At 37.3% G+C, this 19173-nt stretch overlaps 1 protein-coding gene across 4 annotated transcripts in view; it reads right to left on the bottom strand.

Annotated features, from left to right (window-relative positions):
• The window catches only part of LOC128863947 (limbic system-associated membrane protein), a 118973-nt gene extending 106428 nt beyond the window's left edge, over positions 1 to 12545 (bottom strand). For all 4 annotated transcript variants that reach the window (XM_054103380.1, XM_054103379.1, XM_054103378.1 and 1 more), the window contains exon 1: positions 12085 to 12545. The gene's annotated coding sequence lies outside the window, so the exon portion shown is untranslated. The remainder of the gene's footprint in view (positions 1 to 12084) is intronic.
• Between the last annotated feature and the right edge of the window lie 6628 nt (positions 12546 to 19173).

The raw sequence follows: 19173 nt of genomic DNA on the forward strand, positions 1-19173 counted from the left end.
AAATGATCAGTCAGCAGCAGAGAAAACCCCCGCTCCCACTCCAGATTCCATCTTGGATCCGTCAGTGAAAACAGAGGATAGCCCTAGCACAACCCTCAAAATTCAGAGAAGGAAGGGGACATCTGCTTCAAGATGCTACTATGTCCTATAGAAAGTTGTCTCCAGAGGCCAATCTCCTTCAACCTAATAGCGCTCTGAGCATAACTGCAAAGTGTTTGTGACAAGTCCGAACAGAAAACTGTCAAACTTTTTACTAAAACTTGGAACAAAAGACGTCCGGTTGATAGTCGGTATTATTACAGGACACATCACATGGGGTCAACATATGATCACGATAAGAATCATTGATGTCTTGTTTGGAGGAGGCGGATAGCACTGGGCACTGGGCACTTTCTCTGTGAGTGTCCTGCCTTTGCTAGAGCAAGGCTATGAGTTTTGATTTAACCTTTTGGTGCAGCCAAGGGGCTGGAGGAATCCTGGGCACACTTTTCTTCAAAGAAGAGGCTGGCGAAATGTAACAATGAATGGCGAACGCTATCGCGCTTTGATAAACGACCTTTTGATGACGGAAATTGAAGCCCGTGATCCCCACAACATTTGATTCATTTGTGCCAACAAGGCGGCGCTATATGTCATACTGCCAGTGTGGCTGTGAAACAATGGATTTATTGCGTCGTCGTTTCGGTGATCAATTTATCTCTCGTCTTCGGCCAGTGGATTGGCCACCAAGATCGTGTGATATCACACCTTGTATTTGTGAGCGTATGTAAAGTCTAAATGCTTTGTGAATAAACCAGCTTCGATGGAGGCATTGGAAGCCAGCATTACTAAAGTTATTCACGAGATACCGATCGACGACCTCCAGCGAGTTGTTCGAAAATGGTGCTTACGGATGACCGAATTACGGTGCAGCTGCGGCCAAAATTTTAAAGCGATTATCTTCAAAAATAAATGTCATGAATGGTTCTACATAGAAATAATAAATATTGCCCAATCAACTTGATTTTTTGTTGTTCATATTTTACTATAACTGGCGCTTATTTTGTTGTTTTATTTAAATTTGAAATCCGATATCCCTAAATTAATCACCCTTTTAGTATCTTAGGTGTTTCTTTTTAAACATTATTTTGGGCTATTTCAAACTCGCATAAACTTGCAAAATTTAATGGGCCATACAAGTGGGTAACCAGATTTAAAAAAATATTCTGAGTAAAAGTGTATAGGTTTTGTTGAAAATTTCTTGATTTTCATGAGTTTTTGTATCAATTTTGAAAAATTAAAAGGCTAAAAAAGTAAATTAAGAGAAGAAAAGTAGCTGAAACTGGTTCAATATTTGCTGGATGAATGAGTTGACCGTAGATAAGATTAGATTAGATTTGTGGGGGGTTGGACAAGTCCAAGCACTCAGTCAGTATACCTTTGTACTACACCCGGATAGATATCAGTAGAAAGAATAGAGATAGGAAAGATAAAAAGGTGGATGGTAAAAACCGATAAATTAGTTGAGGTCACTCTTTCACAAATCTTTTGAATTCATTGATGAATTTTAACAGATCCGAAAGACGAAGAGTATGAGCTTTGTCCATACTCAGTGTATCGCAACCCAATATCCTAAATCTGATTCTGGAAAATGCAGGGCAGCTACATAGAAAATGCTCTGCAGTGTCATCATTCTCAAGACAGGATAAGCATATCAGGCTGTCTGCGACCCCCATGGTAGCCATAAGCTCACCACAGACGTTGTACCCTGGATTATACCCACCAGTACTCTCAGGTCCCACCAGTACGTCCTCTCTGGGTAGACCTCATGAAGTCGTCAATCCATAGATGAATCGATGCAGAATTGACACCTGGAAAGGGCTCCCTGTAATACCACAATGTCCAGGCACCTAAATAAGACTAACACTGTTTAGTTTTGTCTTGCATTCACCGACTAACTTCAAAGAGCAGCGTGGGTAAGCAAGGGCTTTCCGTGCAGCTTAATTATCACTACAAATTCCAATACTGTTGCCCCGCCACTTTTTCTCAATTAGCCAGTACGCCACATTCAAGATGGCATAGACTTCCGTGAGGAATACCGCGGCCATCTGTCCTGTGGCATAGGAGTACTTAGAGTCTTCGTCTAAGTACCATCCAGATCCGCTTCCATCACTGGTTTTGAATCCGTCGGTGTAGAAAGTGTGCTGATATCCCGTTAGTAGATTCTCTCGACTTAACCATTCATCTCTATCTGGGATCATACTTTCTACCGAAGCTAACGACAGGCACCCGATTGTCAACCGGCATCGAGAACAGTGTGCACCGCTATGACAATTGGTGGAATATCTGACAGTAGCCAGTGCTTTTTCCATTTCCGCAGACTCCGTTTAACTTGAGCCTGTACGCCGCCTTCAATGCTTCCTTTCGAATTTGAAGGTCTAGAGGTTGCAAGTTCAGAATGGCATTAAGGGCATCGACAGATGTCGTACTCATGGCACCTGTGATACCCAAGCACACACTGCTCTGCAGCCTGTTTAGGGGTTTTACTCTGGAATTAACCATCGCAGCCTTCCACCAAGGCGTATGTAATAAGGGATCTAATCAAGGTGCTGTACTGCCAGTGTACTACAGCCGGTCGTAGACCCCATGTCTTGCCAAAGGTTCTCTTAAACTTCAAGAAGACGTGTAGTATTCGAGAGACCTTCTACTCGACGTGCTTCTTCCAGGTAAGCTTATTATCTATGATTACATATATATAATTGGCGCGTACATCTTTTTTGGGTGTTTGGCCGAGCTCCTCCTCCTATTTGTGGTGTGCGTCTTGATGTTGTTCCAGAAATGGAGGAACCTACAGTTTCAAGCCGACTCCGAACGGCCGATATTTTTATGAGGAGCTTTTTCATGGCAGAAATACACTCGGAGGTTTGCCATTTCCTGCCGAGGGGCGACCGCTGTTAGAAAACTGTTTATCTAGGATTACTGCTAAATATTTAACCTCAGAAGACAGTTGCAGTGTTACCCCTTTCAATGTGGGTAGTAACAGGGCTTCCATATTGCGTTTCCAAGTGAAAAGCAATAAGGTACTTTTTGCAGGATACACTGAAAGGCCATGCAATTCGCACCAATACTCAGTTTTATTTAGAGCTACCTGCATTTTATTGCATATAACTTCAAGTGTTCGTCTTGAGATCCTGCAGATCATTAAGAAGAGAGTCCACCACGAAGCACCAAAGTAGGGGAGAGAGTACACCGGCTTGTGGGCAACCCTACTTAACTTCAAGCCTGCGTCCTTCATCGCTTTTTCTATCCATGGTAAGCAGTATTTTTGATAGCATAGAGTGTATCCACCTGACAATGATTTCTTCTACTCCCTGACTTCTGAAGCACATAGAGTCGAAGGTAGCATTGCTGAAAGCTCCTTCAATGCCCACAAACACACTAAGAGTGTACTCTCTTGTTTCCAGCCCTTTTTCGATTACGCTAATGCACTCGTGCAGAGCCGATTCGCAAGACTTCCCACTTTGATGGGCATGGTGTCTGATGTTGAGAGGGTTTCGACTTAGAACCCTTGTCCTAATGTGCTTTTCCACCATACGTGCAGACCCTTAAGCATAAAAGATGTCAGGCTTATAGGTCTGAAACTTTGTGATAAAGCGTAGCTGTCCTTGCCTGGCTTTGGGACAAATACAACTTTCACCAAACGCCACAATTGTGGAACATAAGCGTGCGCCAGACATGCCGTAAAGATTCTTTTCAAAGCCTTTATTAGTTGTTCTCCGCCTCGCTTGAGCATGATTGGGTAAATGCCATCGGGTTCTGGGGACTTAAAGCTTTCGGATGACGAGAAGGCGAACCTTATCGTTTCCTCGTTAACTATCCTGCATGCAATAAACTAATCACGTCTATTGGTAATTATATTGACATAATTGTATTCCAAATGTTACATAACCTTAAAAATAGCTAAAAAAGTAATTTTCATCCCGTTACTTTTAATACTTTTGTACTCTAATTGCGTAACGTTTGATATAGAAAAGACTAATTCCAAATTTTTAACACTGAAAAATTTCATACATTTTTCTCATTTTCCCTGCTCTCCTATTTTCTCTTTTAAATATTTTAACCGCCCATTTAATATCTCGCACTTAGACTACTTGCTTTGTTAGTTATGTAACCGGTGAGATAAACGCACGGAAATCCCTGCATGTGCAGATATTTTGAGCACCTAAAAGTATGCAACATTAATAAGTGAACACAAAAACCGAAAACAGCGGCCTATAGGATCATTTCACATAATTTTTACATAAATAAAATGTTAAAATACACGCAAAGCCCAAAAATACGCATACGCACACACACACACACACACACACTTGCATGCAGAGTTAGTTACGAGTTCATACATACTTAAAAAGCGAACGAACAATGTGCTTATTAGAATACATGAAATTAGTTGGGCGCAAAATTGGCAGTTACTGTCCGCGGCAGTTGAAGTGCAGCTGAAGTGGAGCCGGTCACGAGACTATGAGACCATTTAGGCATGTGGCCATGAAGCTAAAGCGGTTTAGCCAGGTTGTAATGGCGCCAAACACCGCCAACGTACACTTGCATGTGTGTGGATGCGTGTGTGTGTGTATATTTTTCGACGGGTAGAGTGGATTCGGGCTGCAATGCACATTTTTGTCATAATTACAAAAATCACGAATTCTCCATTAGCCACCCGTCGCATTCAGACAGCCAGCCTGGCAGCCAGCAAGGCAGCCAGCCTCCCGTCTGCTCGCTCAATTATCCGCCCAATGAGTATTTTTCTGTTTGTAGGTCTGTGTGCTGAGGGGTTAAAGTTCCTAACATAATTTGCCAACAACTGTCGTTTTGAATAAACAATCAAACAACAACACCAGCAGCGACTAACAGCCACACGGGCGTAATAATAACATTAGCGGCAAGCAACAAAAAAAACAAGAAACAGCTGAAATGGTTGGTTGTGTTACTGGGCGCATATTTGCCGGGAACACGCGATTTTCTAACATGAAGTTGGCAGGTTTACTTAATATTTAGATTTTCTCTGCATTTTTTGTTTATCATAATTTTTCTCATTATTATTTCTTTCCACTTATTGTGTGTGATAATTCACACAGGCTTATGCGTTTCCGTCAAGCCGATAATTTTAATTATGAAATAAAAATCAGTTGATTATAGCTAATATGAGTAGAATGCAGGAAAAATTATAAATAAATTGAATGGTTACAAATACTATAAAATATTTTTTGAAAATCTAAACTTAATTTGTTTGCATATATAGTGCGTGTCATAATTAAAGTACTGTACATTTTACTTATTTCTCATACAGCTTAAATAATTTTTTGTTTATGAAATTAAGGTTCATTTTCCAACTAAAAGGTGGTTAAGTTTTAAGGGCCGGTATTGATTTTGAATAAAATACAATTTTTTTAAGAAATTATTATCATTTCTCTTTATTATAAAAATACTGGTATGGCTCAATTCCGAGTGAAACAAAATATCGACCAAATGGCCTCCGCGGCCTCGGCGGCACACCTCCATCCCATAGTCCAAATTTTCGAAGGCGCTGAGGCATCATTGAGGTTCTATGCCGTTAAGGGGGTGGTAGGGTTTAGCGCTAAAAAAAACACTTTTTTTTTGAATTTTTTACAGAAATATGGCTTAAGATACTTTAATAAAATCTGTTGCATGTTATTGTACATCTTTTCAATAAGTTTTTAAAAAATATTCATAATAAAATATTGACAAATAAGCCCATGACAGAGTTTTTTTGGAGATATGTTTTTCGAGAGGTGCTCTGCGGTGCCAATCGGCATTCGTCGTAGAATCATCTGAAACTAAAAAAGTCGAATTTTTCAGTTAAAGTATGACGTAATGCTCCCCCCCCCCATTAATAAGATTTTTTTTTTCATTTTTGTAGTTTTGGTGGCAAAAAAACGTAAAAAGAGAATTTTTTCGAAAAATTTCGCCATATTTGTAAGTGAAAAACAACCTTAAAAAAAAAAATAAAAAAAAACAGTGGGGGGGGGGGGGAGGTATTTTTGATTTAGAAAACGTGTGTCAAATTTGAAAAGAATCGGTTGAATAGTTTCGGAGTTGTGATTGGCACCGACTTTTAAGAAGTCGTTTCGGGAAAAACGCGTTTGAAAAAATGACTCTGAAAAACTATCGATGCTCCGCAGTTGAGGTAGAGGGCCTACAATGGCTATAACTTTGAGAGTTCTGCTCCGATCCACTTAAAATTTTGACACAACATTCTTGAAATGATTTACTATAAGATGAGTGAAGAAAAAAACTTTCGGTTTTTGACCCTACCCCCCCCTTAATGTGCCGAATTATCTCATCCTTTAGCTCTTGAATTGTTGCTGGCTTATCGACGTACACCTTTTTTTCAAATAACCCCAAAGAAGGAAGTCCAACGGTGTCGTTGATGTTTAGGTGTGGTTCACATTCAACATCGGCCCTTGAAATTTAACCACTCTTTATAATATATAACAAACAAAAAGCATATAAATCCAGGTTTCGAAGTTTGTGAAAATTAAGAAAAATTTCCAGAAATTTCACATTTTGTTATTGCGTGTTTTGTTCCACATGAATAAACAAAATTGTGGAGATTTCCGACACCAAATATATACAAAACTAAAATTAAAATTTCCAAAAAAATTATGAAACAAAAAAAAACATATTTCCAAATTTCCAATATTAAAAACTTCCAAAATTTCTCCTCGAAATTTCACAATTTTATGTTGGATGCTTTCTTCTAAGTCAACAAAACAAAAACACCAAATGGTCGAGTTTTCCAATACCAAATATATGAGAAATTAAAAAAAAAGTCGAAAATTTTTCATTTTACTTTTCAATCAGATTTTTTTAAAATTTCGAGAATAGTCTATATTCCAATGAATTTTGGTCTAAAAAAGTGCTTTGACATTTATTGGGTGTTTTCTTGAATACAAAAACAAAAAACAGAAATTAGCGAGCTTTCCAACACTAAGGTAAAAAAAAAATTCGAAAAATTTTTATCACAATTTTCATCAAAGATTTACATTTAAAAAAAAAATTTTTTTGTTTTAATTTCGAGAATGCAGTTTAATATTTCATAGAATTTTAGTGCAAAAATGCATTTGACATTTATTGGGTGTTTTCTTCCATACAAAAAAACTATAGAGCTTCCTAAAATCGAGCAACACGAAAATTATAAAAAAGTAAAAAAAAAGTTCGAAAAGTTTTCATTAATATTTTACTTTTAATTTTTTTTTTTAATTTTAAGAATCCAGTTTTATATTTTATTGAATTTTAGTGTAAAAAATGCATTTCTCATGTATTTTTTTCCTGACGGTATTGGGCTTGCCTGTCGTGCTTTTCGACACTAAATATACTATATAAAAATTAAAAAAGAAAAGGGAAGAAAAATTTCATTAAAATTATACTTTCTTATTACATATTTACAAAAGTTCGAGAATGCGATTTTATATTTCAATGAATTTTAGATTAAAAAATGCATTTTGCTTTTTTTTCTGGCGGTGTTGTGCGTGTTTTTGCCGAGCAAATATGAAAAAAATTTTAAAAAAAATTTTAAGGTTTTTATCAAAATTTTCATCAAAGATTTACTGTTTTTTAATCAAATAAAAATTTTTTAAAAATTATAAAATATTTATTTTTTGTTTCAATTTCATATATATTACTAGAAGATGGTCTGCGTTTGCGTAAAAAATGCATTTGACATTTATTGGGTGTTTTCTGCCATACAAAAAAAATGTATAAAAAAGTAAAAACAGAAAGTCAAAAAATTTTCATTCAATTTTAATGAGAATTTTTAAAAATTTCGAGACCGCGGTTTTAGATCTCATTTAAATTTGGTGTAAAAAATTTATTTGAATTTTTTTTTTGCTGATGGGGTTGGGAATTTTTGTATTATTGAAATATATAAAGAAACAGGAAAAATGTCGAGCTTCCCGAAACCGAATATGTAAAAAACGAAATAGAAAATTCGAGAAATTTTCATCGAAATTCCACTTTTTAATTAGAACTTTAAAAAATTTTGAATACGCAGAGTAATATCCCATTGAATTTTGGTGTACAAAATGCATTTAAAATTTGTTGGAAGTATTGGATATTTTTTATCGAACTTTCCGGCACCAAATACATAAAAAATTAAAAAGAAAATTCGAAAAATGTTCATCAAAATTTTACTTTTTAATCAGAATTCATTCGTAGAAAGTGTTAGTATGTTTGTGTCATCGGTAAAATGTTTACCGAAACATGTGAATTGATGAAAAAAGTGTATGGCGATGATTGTCTATCTCTTGACCGAGTTCATGTGTGGTTTACACGTTTCAGAGATGCTTGGGAGGGCATAAATGACTATAAACATTTACGGACCACCCAAAATAAGTAATCACCGAAAACTCCATCGAAATATTGAATTGAATATTGAATATCTCCAAAACATGGATTTATTGCATTTTAACTGATCATTTGGGCTTGCGAAAGGTCTGTGCACGTTTCATTCCGCACAAGTTAACTGAGGACCAAAAATTGCATAGAATTCAACATACGAAAGACCTCATTAAAGAGGCAAGAAAAGACGAGAACTTCCTTTACAACATTGTAACTGGGGATGAAACGTGATGTTTCTAACATGAACCTGAAAGTAAGCGTCAAAGTGCCGAATGAAAGGCTCCAGATGAGCCAATATCCAAAAAATCGCGTTTGGAGAAGTCAAAAGTCAAGTCGATGCTCATTTGTTTTTACGATTCCAAGGGAGTTGTCCATAAGGAGTTCGTGACAATGGGGCAAACCGTCAATGTAATTTTCTATCTTGGCGTTTTGAAGCGTTTGTTAGGTTGCAAACGTCCAATTCGCCCTGAATACTGCGAAGGAGGAAGCAGGCGCTTATTCCATGACAATGCACCATCTTAACGATCCACTCTTGTGATTGATTTTTTTTACTATAAATCGTATTTTAACCATCAATCACTCAGCGTACTCACCTGACTCCCTGTGACTTCTACCTTTTCGGAAAATTGCATTTGGCCATGAAATGAAAACGTTTTGCGTACCTAGAGGCCATACAAAAGGCTTGTACCGACATCCTGAAGGACATTCCGGTCAGTGACTTGAAAAAGGCTCTTTCGAAAAGCTTTTAGATCGTACAAAACAGTGTATCGAGGCCAGAGGGGATTATTTTGAATAAATAAACTGGAAGTTATCAGAACAAAGCTCCTGTTGTTTCTATTTTAGCTCAGTCTTGTTTGTTTTGGACTTCATCTGGTATATATAAAATAGACGGAAGATGAAGTAGTGAAAGAAAACAAATATCACTGTTGCATTATTTTAGACACTGAACAGGCAGAGGAAACATCAGAGAGTTGGGGAACGTGGCAAAAGACAGAGAAGCTCTTAACGAAATCATAGTCAATATTTGTTAGAAACATTAAATTGTAAATTGTAATTAAATTGTACGATCGCTTATGCTCGTAATCGAACATGCAAATAAAGAAGAAGAAAAAGAAAAAAATGATTAATTTAATACAACAAAAACAATTAATACAGCAAAAATGAAAAAAATGTATACCCCTTTGGCTTCACTGCTATTTCTACTCATTCCTCGAAGTTTTTAATGTCCATCTGAATGACAATTATCTCTAAAATTATTGTGTTTAAAGGTAAGTAAAAACCTAGTGGCTTTACTGGCTAGGACGTGTCGAATGAGTGGTTGCAAACTGCCCAACACTGAAATCCGTCGATGCAATACATCCAGAGAGAGAGGAAGAGAAAGAATTTCTTTTGAGTTGGAAATATTAAGTGGAGACGGATCTTGCATCATAGCGCTGGTGAAGGAGAAGATGAAGGAGAAAACGAAGGAGAAAACGAAGGAAAAAACGAAGGAAAAAACGAAGGAGAAAATGAAGGAGAAGAAAATAGTAAAGAGCAAGAAGAAAACGAAGAAAATGAAGAACACGAAGATGAAGAAATGCAAGAAGGGGAAGAAAAGAAGAAGAATTTCGAGTAGGAAACCAAGACCAGGCAGAAGAAGAATAAGAAATACCCGCCTGTACCCCAAACCGCCTGAATTATTCAAATTGCTAATGATTTTGGAATAGTTGCGAGTACTTTCTAGAATCAATCTCAATATTTTTTTTTTGCTCCCAGCAGCGCCTTTTAATGCATCGGATGTGAAACTCCATTAACATTTAAATGAAACACCTTTTACGACATGAGTGCATTTGCAATTGCTGATTAATAAAAATTCAATATAAAAGTAAGCTGAATTCACGTTACAGGGTGGTCCCTTCAAGGCTTGACTTTGAACTATCACTTTTTTTATTCTTACAGCTGAACTAAGATTCATCAACAATTCATTTCATGGTAGAAAACGTAAAAAAAATTTCCGCTTTGCGCCTGGAAAATGTTGGGAAACATGAAAATCGAATAGCAAGCCGAATAGCAATTGCTGACGTCAATTGGCCGTATGGAAGCTGTTGCGATTTGACTCTATTCGATTATTTTTTCTGAGGTGCCATTAAAGACAAAATGTATGCCATTCATCCATAGATAATCACTCCAGCGGGTCGGGGGAAAATACTACAATCGCGGTAAGGCATGCCAGTTTTTCACTGAGAAGGGATTTTTACGTGACGGATGCCTAACCCAGCGCACAACTAGATATCCTGGCTTGATTCGCCTTCTCACATTAGCTCACTCTCAAACGGATGCTCAGAAATTATGCAGACGATATTTGGGCGAAGTTGTGAGCTGCTTGGACTGTATGCAAAAGACGCGTTCAGGTCACTGTCAAGTGAATGGCAATCAGTTACTTTCCCCCTGCGTGGACTTCTACACACGGAACCATCCTCCGGAATCAAAATCGCGTAAGCGGTTATCGCGCCAATCTAAAAGAAGAAGAAGGCATGCCTAACTTAAAAGGCGACTAAGATGCGGCAGGAGAAGAAGGAGCTCGGCTCAAAATGCCTCATTTACCTTGAGTACTTCTTGTGGCAGGGCTGTAAAGCTCATCAGGATCGAGACCAGTAAGTTGCTGATTGTGGTAAACTGGAAAAATGATTCAGATCAAACAGTCTAAGAGCTGGTGAAAGTGGTATTTTATTACTTCACCGAAATGGCTGATATTAGCCTATCAATCGTCTTCGTCTAGTTTAAACTCTAACAGGTCCTCAAGTATGCACGTACGTCACCACTAAGTTGATGGTACAGCTTCGGTTGAGACAACTCCTGACTTGTGTCTGATTCTGGCTCTGAACACAAGCTTCCATAAAGACTCGTGTCAACTCCCGCGTGGCCTCCCTGCACTTTCATAGATAACCACGGGAATTATTTTTAAGACAACTGTACACTGTGTGAAGATAGGGGCTTGAAGCGGAGCCCCAAGAATACAGTATGGTATTAATGCAACAACAACAAAAACAGATAAAGGAAACGTCATTGAGGCAAGCGGGTTCATAGATGATTTAAGAGTTGAAAGATGACGATATGTCTTGAAATTCATAGTTGACAGAAAGGTCTATTACAAAACAAGCCATGGGAGTAAACTCAATCAAATTGAAGTCCCTATTGAGCCCTCCATTGCACACTGTTTCTAAAACCTTCGGTTGGGCACCCGAGTCTGCCCTTTTTCGTCATGTTCACGGCTTCTTTGTAAAAGGTTATATCCATAAATCGACAGAAAATTTAATTTTAGCAAACTACCTGGCAGCTCAAGTCGTTAGCTATAATAGAAATATATTAAATTCATTTCCAAAGTCGAAAAAGTCTGGCCAGACCCGGCTGCCCAACGGAGGGCTAATGGCAAGCTGCGCTCTTTCAAATAAAAAAATAATAATATTTACGCGGAATTAATTCCATTCTAAACGAAAAATGAATCAGTTTGTACTCTTATATAAGTCACAGTTGATAGGGGCATAGAAAGACATAAAAGAAAAAGCATTACTTTGAGAGCTATTCGTTATAAGATACCCAACGCTCAGGTTCTGTATGAACTGAATACATTTTTCCACAAAACAATTATAATTTGTAAATTTTTAGTATTTTTTTGTGTTTTGTTTTTACTTTTTTGGTTTTTATTACCTATAGAAAACAAACTGCTTACAGGATATTCAATAAGAATGACTTTCATTATAGTATTGTCTAATTAATACTAATTTCTTTTATCTGGATTTTTTTTATAGTTTGGTTTATGTTCTGTTTCTTAATTACCACACTTCTGTAAGAACCCGCTAAGCTTTTGCTTATCGTTTGAATTTTAGTTTACATTCTTTTACTACGAATTACGTTGCATAACATTTTAGTTTTGTTAATTTTTTTAGCAATTTTATTTTCATTAAATTTTTCCACAATCAAAATTTCACTGAACTCATTACTATCGCACCCACTGCATCATAGCACATTTCCAACAAACGTTAAACCGGCCGCATTTCGCCAAGCAAGTCAGATAAGTAAATAAGTATTTCCCACAATTTTTAAAACACACGTTTCCGTTTGCGCGCCACAATGGAGTCCACTTACAATCCGCTCATTACAACCGCTCGCAAACGATGTCGAAAAACAACTGATTCGCAATAGGTCGGTTTCGTCAGCCGGAAGCATTGGCGAAGTGTGTCCGCAACATGTCGTATGAGTGACACGAGCAGCAAACGAATGCTCGCGAATGGGCGCCAAAAACAAAAATACAATTGCCAAACAAATAAACTTACATACGTACATACATATTTACATATTTACATTCTCATAGTATATACAAAGACAACGTGCATAACGGTCGCCTTCGCCTTTGCCGTTACTGTCAGCTTAACCGCCGACAATGCAGACGAATCAGGACGAATCAGACAACTGTGATTTTGTTTTTGTACTCGGTTTCTTTTTCTTTGCGCTGTTGGTAGTCGTCGTTGTAGTTGAGTTGAACTTTTTTTTTGTTTTTGTCTACTTTGCTCTTTATTTTGTTTGCTTTTCGTTTGTCTCTATTTTTACACGAGCGATTTACGCATGCACATGCATACATTCATACATACTATATGTACATATATCACTTAAGATATGTAGGTATGGGTGTCTGGTGCTCAAGCTCCATTCTGTTTGTTTATTTTGCATTACCCCTGTTGTGGTTGTAAGCTGCGAAGTTGTGGTGAGTTTTTCTAAAGCGGGGTAGTTTGTGGGCTGCGCGGTGAATTTATGTCGTTCTCTGTACTAACGAGAAATTTGGGTATGCTGCGGGAAATTTCGCCGATATAACATTTGACTGTGGTAAGTAGCAGCAAAAACAACTAGGTTGGGTGGTAACTACAGAATGAACTACAGAACTCACAGAATGTGAACTGTTAACATTAACTGTGAATATGAACTGCTAATGTGCAATGTGAATTTGTGCATTTTATTAATGAAATTCGCAATCTATTCTTCAGAGAATTTTTTGCTCAAACAGTTTTGTGAGTTTTCTTATTCTTATTTATGTAAAATTATTTTTTTACATTTAAATTTCTTAACCCTTTACCGTTGTAGTTTTGATTCAACTTTTTTTCCAAATGAAGTACTACAAAATAATTCAAACTGTTTTAATCCATCCAACTGTTTTATCCATATATGTATATTTAGCAAGAATAAAACCCAAAAAACTTTTCTTCCATTTTATGACATTTCGAAATAATCTCACTTTTGTGCCAGTGGGGGGAAAAGCGGCCTTGAGTTCTGAGTGATTCATTTTCAAAAAAACATTAACAGAGTAAAATGTAAGAACTTTTTTACAAACAAATTATATATTTTTTCATGGAGTTGATATCCTCATTTTTTTCGACGGATAATAATTCTTCCGCTTTACTTTAGAACTAGTTTTCGTATATGGTTCCGTAATGAAAAATGTAAAATATAAAATGTTTTCATTATTTGTGTTTAATCGATAACCGAATTTTTTTAACGAACTTTGAAATAATTAGTGGAGTACAAACTAAGTGCATCAAAATAGTTATTTCCTAAAGAGTTATATACAGTCGAAATTGATTCGGATTTTTCAATTTTAGTGTTCAATTTCTATATTATATTTTTTTTAAATTATATTTAGTGAATAACTGGCGTATGCTGCTATGGCGCAAGGGATTAATATCAAAGTGTTTATTTTTTCCGAACCATTTTTTTACATTAAAGTTTATTTTACTAAATTAAGTTTTTACACATGAATATTGACCTCAGGAGTTATTATGAATTTCATTTACTTTTATTTAAATCGTAATTCTGGCTGTTTTGGCTGCCTGAAATTGCCTCTATAAAAAATCGTTGTCATGATATCACCAGTTTAAAGTATCTGAAACAGTAAATAAAAAAAAATTATAATTATTGGTAAAGAGAATGATGATTGAGAAAAAAAAACTGAAAAAGATTCCGATGATCCAAAAACAAAATTAAAAGTGTCGTGGGTTTATGGTTATGACGTGGAAACCAAAGCCCGTTCATCTCAATGGAAGCTACCGCACGAACCAAGACCGAAAAAAGCGCGCCAAGTTCGGTCGAATGTAAAAGTTTTGCTTACCGTTTTCTTCGATTGCAGGGGCGATGTGCATCATGAGTTCTTGCCACAGGGTGAAACGGTCAATAAGGAATATTACCTGCAAGTTATGCGTAATTTCCGCGAAGCAATCCGCCAGAAATGGCCGGATTTGTGGAAGAACAAAAATTGGCTCTTGCATCACGATAACTCCCCTGCTCACACATCGTTGCTTGTGCGCGGGTTCTTTGCCAAAAACAACACACGAATGGTGCCACAGCCACCGTATTCCCCAGATCTGGCCCCCTGTGACTTTTTGTTGTTCGCGAAACTGAGGAGGCCCATGAAAGGACGACGTTAGGCTACAATTGACGAGATAAAGATGGCATCGAAGGAGGAGCTGAACAAGATAAAAAACAAATGATTTTTTGAAGTGCTTCGAAGATTGGAAAAAACGCTGGCACAAGTGCATAATATCTCATGGACATTACTTTGAAGGGGGCATATTAATGGGGGATTAAGAGGGATTAAGGGGCATAGATATTAGTGAATAAATATATAATTATTGTAAAAACACAAAATTCGCGTTACTTTTTGAACACACCTCGTATGAACCCCTTTATACCTAGTTGTCTCTTAAAAGTCGTGGTACCTCAGGATATCTCGGGATATCTGTCTTTACTTCACTGTATTTATCCGAGACAATATTACCTTAAGACAAAAAAAATTAAAGGGTCGCGTATTACTATTTATACATTTTGGTTATCTTACCACAAGGCAAATTTCTTGTTATTTTACAAAATTTAATATCAATAAATTCACACAAAAGTCACGTGATTAAATTAAAAAACAAAACTCCATACCAAAAAACAAAAAAAAAAAAAAAAACACCATAAAACACCAACCATAGCAAAGAAAAAAAAATAGATGTATATTATATATAATTGGCGCGTACACCCTTTTTGGGTATTTGGCCGAACTCCTCCTCCTATTTGTGGTGTGCGTCTTGATGTTGTTCCACAAATGGAGGCACCTACAGTTTTAAGCCGACTCCGAACGGCAGATATTTTTATGAGGAGCTTTTTCATGGCAGAAATACACTCGGAGGTTTACCATTGCCTGCCGAGGGGCGACCTCTATTAGAAAAAAAGTTTTCTTCATTTTGGTCTTTCACCGAGATTCGAACCTACGTCCTCTCTCTAAATTCCGAACGGTAGTCACGCACGAACTCTTTCGGCGACGGCGGCCATGATAAAATATAGTTAAAAAAAAATCTCATGCTACTTTATTCCAACATCTCCATTTGCGATCTGTCGCATGCGAACTGTGAAATTGATGACATGCGGAATAGTTATCGTACAAATATGTTCTACGTCGACATTCATGGCACAAGTTTTCATTCAAACCAAAAAAATAAAAATAATAAAGTACGTACAAAGCAACCGTACGCATTCTCGAGCAAGCGAAAAACGTTTATTAAACAAACAAACAAAAAATGTCGGTAAATCAATATATTTGATGGGCAAGAAATTTTAAATAAACTTAAAATAATACTTCGTTTTTAAATTTCTCTTTTAATTTTATAATGTACCTAGTCGTTACAAAGATTTCGTATAACTTAATACAGGTGTGAAAACGTTAAAGTAGCAGTTCATTATGTGCGATAAACCTTATGCCATAAGCACTGTGATTTATCGCATAAAGTCTATGATGAACGGTATCCATTCGCATTATATCGCATGAGATGATTCGTAGGTATGCAGAGGATTGGACTAAATTTATCTTGAGAACAACATGAAATAAAATAATTGAAGTCACTGTTTAATTTGTTTGTGGTTCTACACAAAGTTCTTCACCTCATTTACGTGGATTTGAGAGACACAGAAATTTACTCAAGGAACCTTACACTCACGCACAGTTTAAATTATTGTTGTCGGTAAAAATGTATACAGTTTCTCTTCGTAACCGCATTCGTATTACTTATGCAAAAACAATTAGAATGAATTTAGCACAACAACATAGTGTGCGTGAGAAGGCATCAAGCATTGAGTAAGTAATAGCAATGCATCAAGTGATTGGCGATCAGTTGTACATATGTAGTTGCCTAAGCTGCCCGTAAGCGCAGCAACAACAGCACGCAAAGAAAATGCAAACGCATTGTGATACATAAGAGAAAAAAACTGACAAAAACAACGCTTTATTAATTATGCGCGCCTATTAATTGAGGAACTGCCCGCTGCTACATATAAAGGTGTTAACTATTTCACCCACCCACACAACCGGAACAGCTGAAAGGCCTGTCATTGATCTTGATGGACTGGCACTGCTTAAATTTTGTACATAAAGGGTGATTTTTCAAGAGCTTTTCATGCAAATGTTGACCGCGACTGCGCTTCAAATGGTACATCCGCTTAGTCCAATTCTGGCATACTCTTTCCAATATTTCGGCCGGTATCTCACATATAAATGCTTTAATGTTGTCTTCCAATGCGGTAATTGAAGCAGGCTTGTCTGAATAGACATGAGCTTTAACATAGCCCACAAAATCTAATCTAAAGGCATTATATCGCACGATCTGAGTGGCCAATTGACTGGTCCCGAACGGGAAACAAAATGTTCACCGAAGTCGCCTCTCAACAAGTCCATTGTTACGCGTGCTGTGTGGCATGTGGCACCATCTTGCTGAAGCCACATGTCATGCAAGTCAAGCTCTTGCATTTTGGGCAAAAAATAGTTGGATATCATTTCACGGTAGCGCTCACCATTCACAGTTACGTTACGATTCGCAGCATCTTTGAGGAAGTACGGTCAAATGATACCTCCCGCCCATAAACCGCACAAAACTGTGAACTTTTCTGGATCCATTGCTAGCTCTTGCAATTCTTCTGACTGATCTTCACTCCAAAATCGACAATTCTGCTTATTTACATACCCATTGATCCAAAAATGAGCTTCGTCGCTGAACACAATTTTTCGACTTTAAACTTTCTTAACAGAACACGCATTTTTATAATAAAATTCAATGATTTGCAAGCATTGTTAGTTTGTAAGACGATCTTATCTTCCTAGTTGTGGTATGCCGTCATACAGTGGAGACTTTTCATGGCAGAATAACAATAAGAGGTTTGCCATTTCCTGCTGTGGGGCGACTGTGGGTAGAAAAATCTGTTTATATCATTTAGTGTTTTATGCCCGTAGGCTCGAATTTGTTGTTTTTGGTGTTGTAGCAGCCTATTAAGCCCTATCAGTGTGATGTAGTTACCGGTCGCCTTCGCCTAACTCATCTAACGGTAGGCCCGGGAAGCGTACTATTCCGAAAGCTTGAGTCCAGAGGGAGAGGGGTGTCAGGTGAGTAGGTTTTACAGGGAGTGTGAAAAGGTGGTTAGTATCGTACGGTGTGCGTTCACACGCCTGACATATATTGAGTATATCGGGTATAAGTAGAAGTTTAACCTACTGAAATATTCAGAACGTATTTGTGCCAAAGTTACGCGAGTCTTTCCGGATAGGTGAAGCTCTTCATCTGCAATAGGTGGTGTTGGATTCCAATGAAGGCATTCAAAAGGTCGGGAGTTTAGGAAAACACTTACCACGTTTCACGATGAATGTTATTTAGCGTCTGTCTTTATACTGTACGCTCCAGTAGTTGTAAGTTAGTTTTGTCCTGGATCTCGTCGGAATAGTTCAAGAGATGACTCGTGACGTGCCTGAGAGACGACTCAGGCTCTAGCAAGTGTCTGCAGGAGTGAAACCTTCGATAGTACCCAAGCAAAAACTGCTTTCTGAGCATTTTAATATGCTCCCTGATGGGAAGCATTGATGCCTCATTGTGTAGCTGTTTCAGGGGCGTCATCAGGAGCCATCCCGTGGCTGTCCTGATTGCAGCGTTTGGACTTGATATATTCCCATGGCAGCCAGTTCTACGTTATTGGAGTGACTTAGGGTTTTCCTCTCCAAGGGCTGCCGCTCCAGTAAAATAGCCCTGTCTAGTGCACTGTACCTTACTCGAACGGGTGTGTGAAGCTACTTGCTGGCAAATTGCTTTCGTGTTCTGGTGTACTTCATTGACAGGCCTATTGTAAATTGAGGAGCACTTTTCTTCTTTCTTTCTTCTTATTTTCTTTCCTCCTGAGCGCCTGGGATATCTGTAGCTGCTACTGCCTTTGGTTATATAGATTATGGTAGAACATCGTATTTAAGTTTCTACGAAAAATTTGCAACCTCGGCTTGTTGCTAATAGTTAGATTTCTCTTTAACTTTTACTCCAATCCAACGAAAGAAGGAAGGAAGTGTTCGACGCGCCTACCTTATATTAACTGCCTGGCCTTTAATAAGTTATTGTTCTTAATCGATTTTATTTTTATTTTTCGACATAGTCTCCGTTTAGGCTTATACACTGCGACCAAAGCTTTCGCCCTTTCCGACCGTGTACGCACAATTGTGCGTGTAAGTTTAAATCCTAATATTTCCGAAAATATCTGCGCTAGTGCAATTTAACCTGATATACACAATTGTGCGAGCTATTTTCTTAATCAAAACACAACGAACAGTTATTGGTGTCCGTTATTTTTCGCGAATTTCGCTATTTTGATGTTGCATTTCAATCATTTGCAAAAATGAATCGAAAGAGTAAGTTAGAAAAATTATTTAAATTGTGTAAACCAAGAAATTTATATTTAAAAGAT

Source organism: Anastrepha ludens, chromosome 5 (assembly GCF_028408465.1).
Source record: "Anastrepha ludens isolate Willacy chromosome 5, idAnaLude1.1, whole genome shotgun sequence".
NCBI classification, from domain to species: domain Eukaryota; kingdom Metazoa; phylum Arthropoda; class Insecta; order Diptera; family Tephritidae; genus Anastrepha; species Anastrepha ludens.